Source organism: Nelumbo lutea, chromosome 1, assembly GCF_056320005.1.
Source record: "Nelumbo lutea isolate HS-2025 chromosome 1, American lotus-T2T, whole genome shotgun sequence".
In the NCBI taxonomy this organism is placed as follows: domain Eukaryota; kingdom Viridiplantae; phylum Streptophyta; class Magnoliopsida; order Proteales; family Nelumbonaceae; genus Nelumbo; species Nelumbo lutea.
Window position 1 is genome coordinate 217,900,060 of NC_142684.1, and position 13,782 is coordinate 217,913,841.

Genomic DNA, 13,782 nt, shown 5'->3' on the forward strand with positions numbered 1-13,782 from the left:
CTATCGCATTGAGTTGTCATTAATGCCAGGTCATGTCCGTGTGTCCCCGTGCTATGAGGTCGGGCCAGATCACCCTATATCAATTGCCCCCAACTCTCCGTGCTAGGGGTTCTGACCCAACGCGGGGAGTCTGCGATCAGCTAGGTGGATTTGGCTTGGGGCCTAAGCTTTCTTGTCCGGTAGCTCACCGGTTGGACCAGTTCTCTGCTCGGCTCTACCAGGCGTAGCTTGGGTCGCATACGGTCTACGCGTGGACGTCATGTGACTTATGGACTTTGCGGATATCAAAAAATGTGTTAAATCGATTTTGCCTCGAGGGTCGTGCAACTGGTTTTTATGTGGACCGTCAGATCGCTTCAATCTCAACCGTTGATGCCCGCGTATAGTGGCTATAAATAGTGGGGGTCCTAGCTATTTTCCTTCACCACAAATCCTCAGTCGTAGTCTTGAGCTCGCGTCCAAAGCCTCTAGCTCGGATCAGTTCTCCTCAGTCCGGTTCATCTTTCTTTGGTGAGTCACCCTAGCTTCTCTTCAATTCAGTTTAGTTATCTCTTCCTTCGATAGTCAGTTAGATGAACCCGAGGTGTGTACCTCGGCTCAGGGTGACCCCGCTAGGCCCTCATGTGTATCGCGGAGGACGAGCTCAGATTTGGAGGGTCGTAGGCAGTGCAAGTAGGGGAGCGTGTAGGATTTTCAGTACAGTCGTTTGTCTATCATGACGTATTTGGCTGTCTGACGCTCTACCCTTCTGGTGGCATTATGATCTGCGGGGAGGGACCCGTATAGCAGGAAGCTAGTGAGTGGATCAATCCAGCTCAGTTCTGCTTGAATGACGGGAGCGACCTCCTCTGCCCCCCTGAGAATGCTAAGCCAAGGCAAGTTCTCTATATACACAGTTCTCATGGTGTTATCACCAGTGCTGGCTAACCGGGATAGGGCGTCGGCCTCAACGTTCTCTATTCTTGGTATTTTCTAGATGAAGTGTGATTGAAAGTTGAGCAGAGCCCCTCTTACTTTGGCCGAGTAAGCTACCATGGTTGGCTCGCGAGCTTCGTACTCACCCATAACCTGATTGACCATGAGTTGGGAGTCGCTGCAGACGACAATGTGATTGGCTTTCACTTCCTTTGCCAGATCCAGCATGGCTAGTAGCGCCTCATACTCTGCTTCATTGTTAGATGCCGCGAACTCAAAGTGTAGTGCGTACTCCAGTTTCACACCACTTGGCCCGTACAGAACGATCCCAGCTCCGCTGCCCTGCCGGTTTGACGAGCCATCTACATGAATGATCCAGGGTTCCTCGTCCCAGTTCACGCTTGGCCTAACTATGAGAGATATCGCACTGGTTGCTACTTCACAGCGCTCGAGCTCAACTAGCCCAGGAACCTCGAGCTCACCCGCGTTGGGGACCTCGTGTTCCACCAGCTTGGTGACTTTGAAGCTAAAGGTGCATTCTGCGATGAAATCTGCTAAGGCTTGGGCCTTGATAGCAGTTCACGGCTTATACTAGAGTTCGTATTCACTAAGCTCGACGGCCCACTTTGTCAACCTTCCCGAGACATCGGGCTTGAGCAAGACATGCCTCAGAGGTTTGTTAGTGAGGACAACGATAGTGTGAGCTTGGAAGTACGGGCGGAGCTTTCGGGTTGCTATGACAAGTTCATAGGCTAACTTTTCTATCTCTAGGTACCTTGTCTCTGCTCCCTGCAGCACTTTACTAACATATTAGATGGGACGTTGGACCCGACCTACTTCTTTTATTAGTACCGAGCTGACCATCTCGTCACTTGCCAAGAGGTATAACTCTAAAACATCACCCTCTTCGGGTCGAGTTAAGATTGGGATGCTGGCGAGGTGCCTTTTGAGGTCGTTGAACGTGGGTTAGCACTCTTTGGTCCATTCGAAGCCTTTGCTTTTTATGGCCTTAAAGAAGGGCAAGTCAGCGATCTACTGACTTAGACATGATTTAATACAAGGCAGCGATCTTTGGTCCATTCGAAGCCTCGCCGGTTAACGATGTACCCTAGGAACTTACCCGAGGTGACATCGAAGACACACTTGTTCGGATTTAGTTTCATAATAAATCTATGCAAGATTTCAAAAAATGAATGTAAGTCTTGTATTAAATCATGTGAAAATTGGGTTTTGACGACCATGTTGTTTACATAACACTCTACTTTTTTGCCAATTAGTGGCTCAAACAGTTTATTTACAAGTCTTTGAAAAGTGGCCCCAGCATTTTTCAACCCGAAGGGCATGACCTTTTAACAGTACAGGCCGAACTTTGTTATGTAGGCAGTTTTCTCTTCGTCAGTTGGTTCACTTTGATCTGATTGTAGCCTAAATAGGCGTCCAGGAAGCTCAGCAACTCGTGCCCTGAGGTCGCATCCACTAGACAGTCGATCCTAGGGAATGGGAAGCAGTCCTTTGGGCAAGCTCGATTCAGGTCGGTGTAATCGATGCACATGCACCATTTACCGTTAGCCTTTTTCACTAGAACGGGGTTGGCCACTCAGCTCGGGTAATGAACTTCCCTAATAAAATCGGCTACAAGGAGCTTCCCGACCTCCTCGTGGACTGCCCTCCATCGCTCTGGGGCTAGGTTGCGTTTCTTCTGTCTAATGGGCCTAACTACAAGATCAGTGTTGAGCCTATGAGTTATAATGCTAGGGTCTATGCCGGGCATTTCTACCGTTGACCATGCAAAAACATATAAACTTTCGAGTAAGAAACTTATCAGTTGAGACCGCAGGGGTTTCTCAACAGAAGCACCGATCTGAAGTACCCAAGTTGGGTCCTCTACCAAAGCCAGGATGGGGATGGTCTATTCGGTAGGTGCAGCTCGCTCCGTGAATTTCTCCGCAAGTCGTTCCAGCTCGAGGTCATCTGCTACCTTGGCTTTTCCTTTGAGGGCAGCTACGTAGCACTTGTGGGACTCAAGTTGATCGCCTCGTGTCTCTCTGACTCCAAAGTCTGTAGGGAACTTCATCGCCAGGTGGTAGGTGGAGACTACTGCTCATAAGGCGTGGGTGATGGGTCAACATACTATTGTGTTGTACAGGGAGGAGGTTGCGACCACCAGGAACTCATGGTTGAGCCTTACCACACAAGGCCAGGTGCCATCCTCCATAGGTACAGTGACACTCTCTAAAAGCCTGACCTCCTCACCGCTGAATCCCACAAGTGGAGTGTTTGTGGGCTTCAGGTCACTTTCCTGGAGCTGTAGCTAATCGAAGGCCGCCTTGAAGAGAATTTCTATCGAACTGCCCGAGTCGACTAGGATGCGCCAAACCTCGAAATCGTTGATCTTTATCTTTATGACCAGCGCATCATCATGGGGATAATGGACCCCTCGCGCATCGTCTTCTGTGAAGAAGATCAGTTCCTTCACTCTTGGCTGCTTCGGGGGGTTCAGCTCTTCCCTGGCGGCCTCACAGGCTGATGACCGAGCTGCAGCCAAAGTGCAGCCCACTAAAATTGATCCTCCGACAATCACATGGATGGCCCTCCGGACTAGTCTCTCATCGGGAGGCTGCCTCTGCGGCTGTTCTGCTTGTCTGCTGGACTCGAGAGCCTCTTTATTCTGCTCCCCTACTGACCTGCTTTATTATTATTATTGTTCTATACAAAATTTCTCAGATATCCACGATGGATGAGTTCTTCTATCTTGTCACAGAAGTTTTTACAATTTTCGGTACTATGATCGTGGTCTCTATGAAAACTACAATACAAATTTTTATTCCTAACATTGGGGTCGGCCTTAGACCGAGGTGGCCACTTCACATATGGGGCATCATTGATCTCCATGAGGATCTCAGCCCACTTTGCGTTAAGGGGCGTGTAGTCCCTTTCTGCCGCCGGAACTCAAAAAGGCTGAATTGGCTTTGCCCCCGAGCTTGGCCCTTCTTCTTCTTGCTGTCACTTGGAGCTGGGGGCTCCGGTTCCCTTTTCCTTTTTTCAAGGGCCTGCTCGCCCTTCTGGTTTATTTCCTCCTCCGTCCCTATGAATCGATCAGCGAGCTTAAGGAACTCGGTCATAGTGGGTTGATTGACAACTACGTGCCACTTGAACTCTTTGTGGGTGATGCCCTGCTTGGCCATAGTGAGCCGAACTACAGGGTCTAGGTCAGAGATCTGCAAGCAAGCATCATTAAACTACTTGATGTAGTTCCGGATAGACTCTTCTTCCTTTTGGACTATGGTAAGGAGACTTTCTTGGGTCCTCGGGCACCTTTTACTGGTGATGAAGTAGGAGGTGAAGACCTGTACGAACTACGCCCAGCTCCTTATTGAACCTGGCGTGAGGTTTCGGCGGGCTACTCCTTTTAAAGTGGTGGAGAAGGCAACGCACATGCAAGACTTGCTTGCTTTGGCCAGATGCATCTAGGACTGAAAGGCGTCCACATGGTCATTGGGATCGAAGGACCCATCGTACTTGTCCAACAGGGGAGCTTGAAGTCCCTTGGCATGGAGACAGCAAGGAGCTCTGGTGACAAGGGGGAAGGAATTGAAAGAAGAGAAGTAGCTTTTACCTCGCCCGAACTTACCTCTACCTTACCTCTGAGTTCGGGTAGATCGCGGGTGGCAGTTCGGCGAGCTCGGCGACGCCTTCGCTGCTTCTTAGCGAGCTCGACGTTGGTGCTACTGACATCGATATTACTAAGCTCGATGGGTCCAAGGAAAGGCTCGGACGACTGTTAGTAGCTGCGAACAAAGGGACCTTGTCCCAGGTCGTCAGCCAACACTCCAAATCGGTTTTCGGCAAGCAGAGGTTCGAACTGCGAACGATGAGGTGACACTGGCCTAACCGGCTAGGAGGCCCCCGACCTAATTGCAGGCCGTGAGGCGAGGGTAGGGGGTCTTTCCTTCCTTCCATGGGATGATGCCGAGGTCTCTCCTCGTTGGGAAGGAAGTTCGCTTCGGCGGTGAGGCTTGGTTGGCTACGCGGCTAGATGCCGAGGAGGGAGTGAAGGAAACTATTGCTGATACTGGTATTGAGAAACCTGGTGTAGCAGTTGCTATTGGTGGAACTGGAGTTGCTAGAACTGTTGCATCTGAGCCTACATGGCTCGCATGCACTGCATAAGATCCTCAAGCTGACCTTGGCTAGCCACCGGAGGGAGGATAGTGGGTTCAGCGAAAGTAGTTCCAACTATAGAGGGCAGTGGAACAGTCATGGGTGCCACCGTCTGAGGCACATTCAGACTAGGAAGCCCGTCCATAGAGAAGGGGATGGTGAACTGTCCGATGCAAACGGTGGGTAATTGGGGTTGTTCCTTATGGGTGTTCCGGCGTCCGACGTTGCTGGAGAAAGCCATAGGTGTCAGTGATGCTGATGAGTTCATTTTAGAGAGTTGCACAGAACTTAGAGGAACGCCTTTTGAAGCGTTCCCACATACGACGCCAAATGATATAGCACGATCAGGGCACTCCTAACCGGCTTGAAACTTGGCTCCTAACCATGACAGATGGCACTTGAGATGAAGAGGCACGTGAAGGGTTCCCGGGGAGCTCTCCCGGTAGGAACACTTCGATGGATAAGTTAGAACTCTGAGGAAACTCAAGGGAAACACAGAGAGTTAAGAGTGCTGAAAAATGCTAGCTTCAATACCTTTTGCTTCGTGAGGGTCGGGGTCCTCTTATACCAGAGCTCAGTCACATCATGTGTAATCGCCACTGCCTTAGTCGTTACTTCTAGGCTAAGGTGGCAGGTGCAGGCTGCTGTTGCAGGGTACGGACTCGTCAGGCGTGCCATGCTTTTCAGAGACGGCAGGCATGACACTGCCTGGCAAGAAATTTGGGCACTACCACCAGATCCAGCAGGTACGAATGTTAGGCGGATCTTCCCTGCAGGCAGCTGAGCTACTTTGCACCGAACCGCCTAGGGCTGGGTTGCCTTGCACCGAGGTGCCGAGGTACACCGAGGTGCCGAGGTACACCGAGGTGCCGAGGTACACCGAGGTGCTCACACTAGAGGCGATCCTTAAGCAAGTACGAACAGGAGTCTCGACGGTGCTGTCCCGAGGTGTTTTCCCCTCGGACACTTAGCCAAAAGATGGGGTGCTCCCTTCTTAGGAAGGGAGAGCTTGGAGCCCCTTAGGAGGAGCTCGGGTCTCAAGAGGAGCTCGGGTCCCTTTGCACAGAGGGAGCTCGGGGTGCTCCACCCTCAGGCTTGGGACGAGCTGGGCCTTGCTCCTCGGCGAGTTGTCACACCCACCGAGTCACCTGGTCGGGCCTCGGCGAGCTTGTTATGCCGAATTGTGGCCAGGCTATCGCGCTGAGTTATCATTTAAGCTAGGTCATGTCCGCATGTCCCCGTGCTACGAGGTCGGGCCAGATCACCCTACATCAGTCCCCACATAAATCTGAAAAATGTAAATGGAATTTTTGGTCAATGGTAACCAAAATCTCATTGACCAACTTCCCCCCTCCCAAAATCCAAAAAAAAAAAAAAGAACACCCCTAACATGACATCGAAAGAGAAGAAACAAATGGAGAATTGGAGGGTAGATGAGCAATTGGGTGGAAAGCCTCAACTCAAAAGAAACACAGAATACCACTACGTGTAGCAAGAGTGACCATGAAGAAACAAAAAGAAAGAGAACAGAAAATGCTTCACGAGGGCTTGATTCTTTGAAATTTGGACATAACACATAAGCATGCGAGTTCTAATAAAGCAGTACTTAGGAGGATCATGGAGGGCCGAGGGTGTGGAGTTGTGCCTTGTACGGGCGTGAGGTGTCTATATTCATTAGGCGTGCCCTTCATGGGTGTGATTGTGGATCCATATGTGGGACGAGCGTTGGTATCGACTGATCGTGACCATACACAAGACAGGCGATCGGGTCACCTGGGTTGGGTCGGTGGGCAAACCGACTGACTTGCTCAGTGTCGTTTCATATTCTCGAGGTCGACAACACGTGGCACGCATCGATTCGAGCTATCAAGTCGGTTGCTTCACGGTCGTTGGATCAAAACGATCTGAGTCATTCATTCTTCTTTAAATAGGGTCATTGGTTGAGACGCTCGCTACCATTTGCTTGCTTTTGCTCAAGTCTTCAGAGACCATGGCCACCTTCTAGTCAATCCCTTAGCCTTCTTCTTTGACTCAAACTACTAAGTAAAGGACTTCTATAGCCTTATCTTACTCTGACTCTGGTCCCGAATGCTATGAGCTTCTTGACCTTTCAGACACTAGCACACCCTGTTCTTCCTTGTCCATTAGTGAGAGTTTTAGCAGTGGACCCGAGGGCTTGCTTCGGAAGCCTGAAGTCTACGTACTGAGGGACAAAACTGCTCTTGGAGGCATCGAGTGCAACCGGTAGGGCAGTGAGTCTCCCGATGAAAGTACTAGTGCTACGAGGTTGAGGGGTGGTGCCGCTTGGAACGCCTTGGAGCTACCCGAAGTGGTGGAGTCTAAAGAAGTCGAGGACTTGAGCCCTGAAGATATAGCCGAGGCTGAAGGCTGAGGCATTACCTTGATCCGCTATCTACACTTTGACCTAGATAGCGAACTCAACAAGGAGCAAGTGAGTCCCTTGCTGAGATGTACCATATCCCCGGGAATCACAAACTTAGAGTTCCCAACGTAGGTGATAGGCAGTGGTAGCCACCCAAGGGGGAGGTGTGCGTGCATGAGCACTACCTCTACTTCGGCCTTTGATTCCCCATTCCTCCTCTCGTCTCTGAGCTCTTGAATTTCTACAACATATCCCTTAGTCAACTTGCCCCCAACATTGTTAGGAATATCCTTGTTGTCTTGGTGATGGCCCGCCTTCGAGGTGTTTACGAGACCGTGAACGTCTTCATGTGCATGTTCGTCTTGAGAAAGCACCCTATTGGGGAAGGTCTTTTCTACTTCTAGGACTGATATGGTAGAGTGTTGGATAACCCGTCATCTGTCCACAACTGGAAGAGGAAATACTTTTTTGTGTCTTGTCTGGAGAGTTGGTCGTTTAGGTATGATTAGATGAAGTCGGATCTTGTGGCCGAGAGGATACAACCGTACTATAAGGACGATGAGGCCAACATGATGACCCATATTCGACTGTCGAGGATGATTCGTGTCAATCCCTTGGTGAAGGAGGAAGCCTTCTTGTGGGTTGGTCTCAGCCCTGCCCACTTCGGTAGAGGAACTCCTATTGTCAGTTGTATACGTCGTCTTCGCTTCTTTTGCATTATGTACTGACACACTTCGCAGTGTTCTGAAGAGATGTAGGGCAACATCAAAGATAACTGAGGGAAGCTGTTGCAAGAGAAATTCCTCGGGCAAAGGCTCCCGCCGAGGCTGAGAGAAGGAGGGAGCTGGTCGGAGGCAAGAGGGGGAGAGAGCCCGTCGAGGCTAAAAGAATAAAGGAGCCCGCCTCCAAAATACCTGTCGAGCCCCTCCAACCTCTGAGGGGAAAACGAATGGTAGTGAAGGAGCATCCAACCAAAGGTGCTAACGGGGGCTCTCGTTCGGTGAGGGAGCACCCAACCAAGGGTGTCGTTGGTGGTTCTCGCCAGTCGGGGCCCCATACTTCTTTAGATCGTTAATGACGCAATGTATCTTCCACCCTCATTGGAATGATCGAGAGGGCGATACTCTGAGCATCCCAGGGGTCATCTGGGCCCTGTTGACTAGGATGATCCCAGTTGGGGACAAGCAGTCCTGGACCCAGGTTAGCGTGCAAGGTGTTCAGGACACCCTTTTGGATCGACTGAGCTTAGGTGAGTTTCTACTTCTCTGATGCTTAGCCAAATTTCTACTTTCTCTTGTTTTTCCTTAGTTGGCGGTCATTTCTTCATTCTAGGCATCTTCGACTACTGTCGGCCTTTGCTGATGTAATAGATTAGCCATTACATGCCTTCGTTCTCTCTCACCAAAACAGAACTAACAGCCTCATCTCCAGTCGAGAGGTATAGGAACAGTGTTCTCATGGAAGGGGTCGTGTGAGCAGAGGGGGCAAGGCGAGGTAAGTCTTCAGCTCATCAAATGCCTTTTGGCACTCATCTATCCAATGGAAGTCCTTCAGCTTCTTGATGGCTCAAAGGGTATGCAATGATCGGCTGACTTCGACATGAATTGAGTGAGGACAGCCACCCGGCCGGTGAGTAGATGCCATGCTCGTTGATGAACGAGGTATTCTCCTCGTCTTTGACTTGCATCTTGATCTGGTTGTATTCGGAGAAGGCATCCATGAAGCTCAGCAACTCGTACCCTATGGTGGTGTCGGCGAGGTGGTCAATCCTTGGTAAAGGAGAGTTGTCTTTGGGACAAGCTTGATTAAGTTATGTGAAGTCAATACAGATCTGACATTTCCTGTTATCCTTCTTAACCATGACCACATTGGATAACTAGTTAGGGTAGTGTCCTCTCGGATGAAGCCGACATAAAGTAGCTTGTCTACCTCCTCTCCGATGGCTTTTTAATGCTTCAATGCAGAGTTCCTCTTTTTCTAGCGAACTAGCCTATAGCTTGGGTCCATGCTTAGCTTGTGAGTAATGAACAAGGGGTCAATTCTGGGCATGTCAGCGGAAGACCAAGCAAAGACATTGGCATTAGATTTAGGAAGCTTAATAGTTCGGAAAGAGTGTTCTAAGGAAGGCTGAACCCGACGCACACTGTCTTCTTAGGCTCGGCCTCATCAAGGAGAACCAAGACAAGGTCCTCAGCTTGCTGGTTCATCCCTAAGGACGAGCCCTTGCAATGGTAGGGCTTCTTTATTCTTGCCTTTTTTGTTCTGCCACATAAGCACTGTTTGGTTGTTTGTTGGTTCTCTCAAACGATTTTGACGCCATGCTCAATTGGGAACTTCATGGCGAGGTGGTAGGAGGAGATGGCCACCTTGAGTGCATAAAGGATCAGCCTCCCAATGATATTGTTGTATGGGGAGCCTATCTTCACGACCAAGAGTTCAGTCATCCTAGTCACTTGCCAAGGCTCTGTCCCTATTGTGATTGGTAGGGTGATTCTTCCTTCCCAGTTTGATGATGGCATCGGAGAAGCCGACCTGTGGCACGTCAACTGGCTGCAGCCGATTTGGTGTCAGCTTCATCTTCTCAAAAGTATCATAGAAGAGGATGTCCACTGATGACCCACTGTCTACAAGTATCCTCTTCACCATGTAATTGATGATGGTCATTGACACCACCAATTTATCATCATGGGGCACCGAGACCCCTTCAAGTTGTCGTCTGAGAAGGAGATGACATCGTCTATCTTTGGCTCCGTGGGCGGGTCTTGGATGCTGAGCTTCCTAGCGTAGGCCTTTCAAACCGAGGCCGAGGCTCCACCCGAGGCCGTGCCCCTGGCAATGACATCAATGACCCCAACCAAGGTGTGATGTTGCTGCTGCTACTACTGTTATAAGGACAAGGCGCTAGCGTCGCCCCCACGTATTCCTTCAAATGACCATGGCGAATGAGGGACTTGACCTCATTTTTTAGCTCGTAGCAATCCTTTGTATCATGGCCAATGTCACGGTGGTACTTGCAATAATTTTTAGGGTTACCCCTCTTGGGGTTTCTCTTCATCTTGGTAGGCCACTTCATGTACTGCTCCTTCTCTACTTGCATAAGGATATGCATTCGGATGGAGTTGAGTGGCATATATTTGCTAAAGGATGGGGCCGGCGGATTCTTGTCAATATCTTTGTTGTTGTTGTGGTGGTTGTGGTTCTGGCTATCTCTATCCTTTCTCTTCTTCTCTGAGGCCCCTCAGATGGAATCGGCCTAGTTCTCTTGGAAGTGCTCGTCGGCCGAGGCCTCTTCTGTGGTGATGTACTTTTGTGCCTTCTTTAAGAATTCCGCCTTGTTCTTGGGTGGCATCTTGGAGATTGACCACTTGAGGGGTCTGGGTTGGAGGCCATTGATGGCAGCGTGCATGGAGACCGAGGGTTCAATGTCTCGAATCTTGAGTTCTTCCTTCTTAAAGCGGTTGATGTAAGACTAGAGGCTCTCTCTATGCTTCTGTTGGATTGACATAAGGGAGATGGTGGTTTTTTGGCATCGTCGATTGCTAACGAAGTGAGAGAAGAAGAGGTTGGAGAATTGCTCCCACGAATTGATGGACCGGGGAGGGAGCATGGAAAACCATCTATGCGCTTCTCCCTTGAAAGTTGCCTGGAAAGCTTGACACGTCAAGGTGTTGAAGTACTCGTAGAGAAGCATGAGCACTCGGAAGCTTTCCAGGTAGTCATCCGGGTAGGTGGTTCCATCATATGTCTCCATTGTGGGAGCCTTAAAGTGAGGTGGAAGTGGTTCTGGGATGATGGATTCAGTGAAGGCACCCATTCTGGTGGACGAGGGGTTCTGACTGGTAGAGGCATCACCTCAGCCCTCCTTCACCTATTGGAGCTCATCTTTCATGGTGCCGATTTGCACTTGCAAGTCATCGATTTGTCTGTTGATGGGAGTTTGGGCTTCATCCTGGTCCTCTCTTACGTGGAATGGGTCAGCCCGGTTCCCGGAATTTTCATATGTTGGTACGTCCTAGTTTCTTCAAGCTCGGTGATTATTGAGGAGGTTACGGAGGTCCGATATTGGCAAGGGGGAGGAGTGTCATCGGCCTCCAACCCTCGGAGGAGGATTGTAGTGACTAAAGCACCCGCCTTCATTTCGGTGGCTCTTTGCACGATGGTAATGGTCATGGTCCCAATGGTTGTCACGGGACCCAGCTGGATCATCTCCTTGTTGGCTAAGGAGGCAGGAAGTCTTTGATGGCTTTCTCATATGTCAGCTACTATTGTTGGATGCTGAGGGGTCGGCTTTGCAAGGGTCGAGGGGGCGCTGGACCAGTGGATCATGAGTAGAGCGTCCACAAAACTGCCCCTGGCTCCCAACGGGGTGGCCTCCTATCGAGCACCCCACCTCATCCAATCTTTGTGTTATATTGTCCAGTCTATTAAGGACCATTCTGAATTGGTCAATGGTGACAAAGTTCTAAGCATTTGGATTATTGTCTTGTTTACTAGCCATTGTTGGAAGCTTAGTTGTTTTAAGTGTTCACTTAGGGAAAATCTTAATGGTGTTTCCCACAGGCGGTGCAATTGTTGCTGTCAAGGATGGGCCAAGGGCAACAAGGTAAATCTGTTTCCTTAGCCAAGGGTGATGTGTCCAGCTTGAGAGCAAGATGTCACACATCAAAGGCCTTGCGTGTTACCCCAAGGGCGAAGACTCCAATGATCAAGTTAGTCAAGTGTGTATGAGGGGTTGGACAAGACCTGAGGTGAGAGCTGAGACGAGGTCACTCGAGAACAACAAAGCTAAAGAACAGGAGTGAGCAAGATGCCTTGAACACCCCTATTTATACTTGACCTTGCCTTTGGGAGTGGTTGGAGGTGGTTGGCAATGGGTGGCCAGGATTGCATCCGGCCGATGCCAAGTGGCACCATCCTGACCTTTGCTATACGTAGTTATCTAGTTCTCTTCCTTCCTCGAGAGTCCGGCTATTTTCTTTTAAGTTTGGTGGGTTGGTTCATGGTTGATGCATTCCGTAAATAAGTCAAAAACGTTGCTGTTGAAATTATGATGCATGGAGCAAAAGTACCAGCCCCCTTCCAGCTTTTCAATGCATGTGTTTCTTCATAAATATTTTAAGTCGGTAACTCAGTCCTCGGTCGTCGGTCGTCGGTCGTCGGTGCTAGTTCAAGGTTCAAACCCGCGTACTAGGCAGGTTTTTGGTGTCACGATTCATCAATTCCAGTGGGGCTCACCTGGGGTATCCGACCCGCCAATACCGCTAACTGGATCTTGTATGTATATAGGGCCCCAAGCCGTATCTTTTGGGTATAAATTTTGGTTTTATAGAAATTTCTCGAGTTATTGAAGAGGGGTCTTTGTCAGAATCTAAAAAGTTCAGGGGACAGGGGGTATAGTATGATGTACCGGTATAGTTTAGAAAAAATTATGATGCCAGGAAAGATCCCACGGAAAAGAACCCATATTCATTCTCTAATAAAAGAACAATTCCCAAGTGGCTTGTGGCTTATTTACCCATAAAAGAACACTAATAAATGTTCTTATCCAAACAAGTGTTTTCCAGATAAATACATTTACGCAAATAAACCAGTTACCAAACACAAGCGATGCCTAAATAGATTTGACCAATCAAAACCCTTGTGAATTTTGAGGAAAATCCATTTGATTGGTTAGCACTTCTACGATGATTTTGCCACGAATTAATATTTTAGAGAATGAAACAACGCAACCTTCATCAATTCAATACCTTCCCCGTGCTCAAAAATGGTGCAAGAAGGGCACCTTTGACACCAGAATTGAGAGGACTATGGGTTTAGGGGACGACACCTATCAGTGTTTTTGCAACATGAGCATTTGAAACAAGAATGGTCCTGATTTGGTGATACTCCCACTGCACCAAGACTTCCAAAGTGATCGACACATAGACATTAGTTTATTAATATGCATTCAGCTCTGTATCACAATTCACAGCACAACACAACGCACACGCAAAACCGAAACCCGAAAATACAGAACCTAAGACCTACCAAACTTTGTCTACCAGGCCTAGACAACAAATTACATGGGGACTTCCTATTATTATTACTATTTTGGAGTCAAAGTGCGTTAGAATACTACAACTCCACCGGAGAAGGAAAATGTTTCACATACAGTGATCTTTTGTTAAAAACATGATGTTTTTTCCTTGTGCAAATGAATCTTTGCATTTTCTTAGAAATCAAGAAAAACCAATACATACATGCATACTGCCCCGTATCCTAATTTATGCTATGCAATTTGAGAAAATGAAAACTTAAAATATGAACTTTCGTGACATATTTGA